We start from the raw sequence: 5,453 nt of genomic DNA, 5'->3' as shown, positions 1-5,453 counted from the left end.
TATAGTGTGTTTTTCTCCACATTTTCTATAGATATTACAATTCCTTATAAACATAGCACTTCATTTGCAAAGTTCTAGGAACGATGACATACTCCTGGTAGTTCATTTCCAAATTCAATTTGTGAAAATGCATGATACCAGGTACACAGCAGTCAAATATTGTACACTTTATTACTGAACTAAATGTTGCCATTGTAGGTAGTTACGTTCTAAAGTAGAATTCCTGTCCTTCAGTGCTCATCTAAGTGTCTGTTATATTAGACATTCTTTAAGATTATTTATGACAGAGTCTTAAAGATACATTGTCACCTGTTCCAATTTTTCCCGTACAAGTAAAGATTCAAGGCTTCCATAGCCCAAACAATGGTTAAACACTCTCTTTCTATAGTTGGGTAATTTCTTCAGCTAATATACTGAACCGGATGTTCCTCTCCCTGGTCATCATACTGACACAAAACCACACTAATACCATGGTCAGATGCGTCTGTCTGCACCACAAATGGCTCATTATAATCTGGAACCACCAGAACTGGTGATGATGCTAAAGCATCTTTCAGCTTATGGAAAGCATCCTCACAGCTCTGAGTCCATTGAACATGGGCTGGGCTATTTTTACATGTCAGCTCAGTCAATGGGGTCGCAATGTCAGAAAAATTCGGGATAAACATCCTGTAGTATCCTGTTAATCCCAAAAATGATCTGACATCATGCTTTGTTCTGGTGTTGGATAATTTACAACAGCATTAACCTTATCTGCCATAGGTTTTATTTTTCCACTTCCAGCACCGTAACCAATGAAAGAAACCTCACTGCCACCAAGATACCATTTACTTGGTCTAGCAATTAGTTTACAACTAAGTCTGTTTAAGTTATGATGGTATTGTCGGTTATGTGGTAGCATGCTGGGGCCGGCAAGGTTGGTATTCCAAAGTTGCAGGGATGTAAAGACAACTCAAGGCAGCAAGTACTATAATCTAAAGATGCTACTTTATTTAACTATACACTAGGCTACGTACATATTTGTGTGTGTCAACATATGTGTCTTCAGATGGCTTTTCCTACCGAATGATCTACCACACTCTTTACACTCATGTGGTCTGACATTTGTGTGCGTCAAAATGTGTGAATTCAGATTGCTTTTCTGACTGAATGTTCTACCACACTCTTTACACTCATGAGGTCTGATATTTGTGTGAGTCAGCATATGAATCTTCAGATGGCTTTTCCGACTGAATGATCAAGCACACTCTTCACACTCATGTGTTCTGATATATGCAACTTCAGAGTGAGCAAAACATGGCTGTACTTCTGTTGGCACCCTTCAGTCGTCACACTTGTAGTTTTTGGGTGTATCTCCCATGCTGGAACTATAAATGGTGACTACCTAATCTCTAATTATGGCTGTTCCTCAGATGGATTTCTCTTCTTTTTTGCTCACGTGTTCACACACGTGAGCATATGTTGCAGGGATGTCTGTCTGTCTGTCTGTTGGTCCGATATCTCAAAAACGGCTGATCAGATCAGAATCAAATCTAGTAAATAGATTCAGTTAGTAAATGGCAAGAGCTGATTATTTTTTGGTGGGTGTGGCTTGCTTACTTTTTGCTCATTTGCATAATTAATTATTTTAGAAAAAACGGATATACATTAGAAACGACTGCACACAATTTCACGAGATTTGCTACAAATGTTGATCACACCAAAATATATCAGTAGTGGGAACCATTAATGGGTGACATGAAAGATAGTTGCTAGTTTGCATATTTAATGAACTTTCCTAATTAGGGATGTATATCTGATTTGACTTGATCAAAATTGACCAAACTTGGTATGTATATTGAAGATACTATAATTTAACATTATTGAAAGTCATCAAGCATTTTAACTTCACCCAATTCCTAATTTGCATATTTAATGAACTTTGCTAATAAGGGATATATATTTGAATTGACTGGACTAAAGTTGATGAAACTTGCTACATGTATTGAAGCTACTATGATACAACATTCTTGAAAGTCATTAAGCATTTTTACTGCAGCCAATTCCGAATTTGCATATTTAATGAACTTTCCTAATTAGGGATATATATCTGAATTAACTTGATTGTAGTTGTTGAAACTTGCTATATACATCAAAGATACTTTCATATAACATTATTGAAAGTCAAAAGACATTTTTACTTCAGCCAATTCCTAATTTGCATATTAAATGAATTTTCATAATAAGGGATATATATCTGAACTGACTTGTTCAAAATTGATGAAACTTGCTATGTACATTTATGACACTATAATACAATATTATTGAAAGTCATTAAGCATTTTCTCTTCAGCCAATTCGTAATTTGCATATTTAATGAACTTTCCTAATTAGGGATATATATCCGAATTGACTTGACCAAAGTTGACAAAACTTGCTACATATATTGAAGATACTATGATACAACATTATTGAAAGTCATTAAGCATTTTTACTTCAGCCAATTTCTAATTTACATATTTAATGAACTTTGCTAATTAGGGATATATATCTGAATTGACCAGACCAAAGTTGATGAACCTTGCTATATATATTAAAGGGCTAGTAGCTGTAACTTTTGACATTATTTTCTCTATTTTTGTTGCATGTCGCGAACTATTCACATGAATAAGCATAGTGAATCATGAAGAATCACCTACTAATTGACCTCAGTACGTAACGTGTATCAATTCCTCGTGATAAAGAATATTGACGAAGTGAATTTCTTAACGGACAGAAATTCAACGATGTTGACACACGGAATGCAACGTAATCGACTTTGTACGCATGTGCAAGAGAAGTACCGCACAGTTCAACTATGGTTCAACATTGCGTCCACACTACAGTGCGCAGTGTAAGCGACCAGTACAGTGGGTAGACCGAACAATGTATCTGTCATTGACATTGACAGCTGGAATATAACTGACAGTTTGGCAATATCCGATCCTTATCATGTCTAAACAAGGATGCATATTCACATGTCCACCACTTGTGGCTATGCGATGTAAAATGTTTATGTTAGCCTTCACAGTCATGACCCTTGAACATTATGAAAATCACTGAAAATTTACAAACGTGAGAGACCAAATTGAGTTGCGGGTATTTGGTAAAATTTGGTCAAACTTATGTAAATAAATTCTTCGCATGACTTATAGTTTGCAGTTATGTTGTCTTTCTTTCATTTGCGAAATAATCTTATTTCTGTAACCATGCATGTACACTTGTGTTGTATGTTGTCATATTCAGTGGTGGTGCTCGCGACGGAAGTAAATTTTTATGAAAATGCAAACACTCTTCAGAAAATAAGCAGATAAAACAGCCCGTACACATCCTGGACGTCGACGGCTGTAGGCTACGCTGAACTATCATTGATGGTGTGACCCGGCCCGCGTCCGAGCTCGCGAACTGTCACTGCTCACTGTACTTGTTGTGGTCGCTGTAGAAGAAACAACGTGGCATGTTAAAATTTATTGGTTTGATATTTAACGTAACCAGAGTTAGCAAATGTAATGACTCAACTACAAGTACCACCAAAATTTTGCTCAAAAAATACTGCTGAAATCACTGATAGGTTCAAAACGTCACGTCAAAACAAAGGCCCAGCCGCGAGCGCGTCTTACCGCAAGATATTCCCAGCTGTCGCTCAACTTGTCAAGTGAAAACATCAACCCGCCAAACTCAAAAGATCGTGGCGCGAAATTGCGAAGTTCACCGCCAAAGCAACTCAAATTTTGACCTCAAAATTTCAAGATCAATCCATTTCTCAGACGTTGTTCAGACATTGTGGTCCTGTCAACTGGCGCGGCCGGCGGCCATTCTGTCGTTCATCTTTGGAAAATTGTAAAATTGTGCGACGATGAACAGCTAGGATTTACCCAAACAATATCGACACGCCGCGGGAGAAATAACCAGAAGCATGGCTCGAAAACATTGACTAGGACTTTGTGAAATATGCAAGAACTGGAAATCAAAGAACCGGATTTTGTGTGGGTGTTGTTCAGAAAAAAAATCACATATTCATCACAATAAGCAATATTCTCATTGGTGAATTTTTCGCAGGCTACTGGCGTTAGTTTTTTAAAAGTCCATTCCCCAACTGACCATCGGCTTCTCACACCTCGTGTCACCCCACTGAACGCGTTCACATAATCCTACTCACACGTTTCACATGAAAACAGAACACAAATCATCGCATTCCAAGCGTTCATCCAACTCACACGTTTACAAATCACGCACTTGAACCAAGTCTAGTAAACCAGTAAGTAAATCCAGAGAATCAGATGTGCTGGCGGCAGGGTCTTTGTTTTCACGTTTTGAATGCATTAGTGATTTCAGCAGTAATTCCTGCGGATCATGTAGGTCAACGTCAAACGTACCTACACAACTGGTGTCCGCGGGCCGAGTAAAGAGTGAAGCCGTTCCCAATCCCGTTAACTTGAACTTGAAGTATAGTATCGCATCGTCACCTTTACATTGAACTAGTTGACTTGTTCGCCGATAAATGACAAAGCAAACTGACCGAATTATGAATGCACTAGTTTTAAACTTGGTAATGAATAGTTGTGGAAAAATGCTCGACGTTTCGGGTTTTTTGACGCGGTGACAGTCGTTTCGGGCCCTGGCGCTGGCTCGGGCGATGCACCGACTGCCGATGCCGGGTCGGGCTAATGCACCGGGCCTAAATTACCTCTTTTTTACTCTGACCTAATGCATCACCACTTGAAACGTAAAAAGCATTCTCATACTCAAGCAACAGAAAAAAGAGTGAACAAATAGCACTCCAGATTCAAACGAACAGTGGACGTACATCACAATCAAAACACATGTGCGTAAGTTGGATATAAATATGCATTAATTACGACGCTCTCCGTCTCCATTGTTACAGTGATCACGTTTAAAATCCCGCTCTCGCGTGGCTAGTGATATCATCACTCCTTGTGCTCCATACCACGTGATCGCCTAACATTTTGTAAACACAAGCGCAGGCCAGCAACAGTTTTATTACCGTTCGTTATTCACAATCGGGTGTTAGTTTCGACTTATTTCCTTGTCAATCGACAATTAGGGTGGGATAGATATAATCTAGCTTGGTTTTTATCATGTGGTCGGGCGGAAAAAATGGTCAAAAGTTACAGCTACTATCCCTTTAAGATACTATGATACAACATTATTGAAAGTCAAAAGACATTTTTTCTTCAGCCAATTCCTAATTTGCATATTCAATGACCTTTTCTAATTACGGATATATACTGGGGATTTACTTGATCAAAGTTGGTAAAACATGCTATGTACATTGATGATTATACCTAGTTAAAACAATATCGAAAGTCATTTCACATTTTCATGTCAGCTAATTTATAATTTGTATATCTAATGAGCTTTCACAGTTCGGGATATATGGCTTTGCCAAAGGTACTTACACTGCTATATAAAGT

Source organism: Ptychodera flava, chromosome 10 (assembly GCF_041260155.1).
Source record: "Ptychodera flava strain L36383 chromosome 10, AS_Pfla_20210202, whole genome shotgun sequence".
NCBI lineage: Eukaryota > Metazoa > Hemichordata > Enteropneusta > Ptychoderidae > Ptychodera > Ptychodera flava.
Note: the sequence above shows the minus strand (reverse complement) of the source record.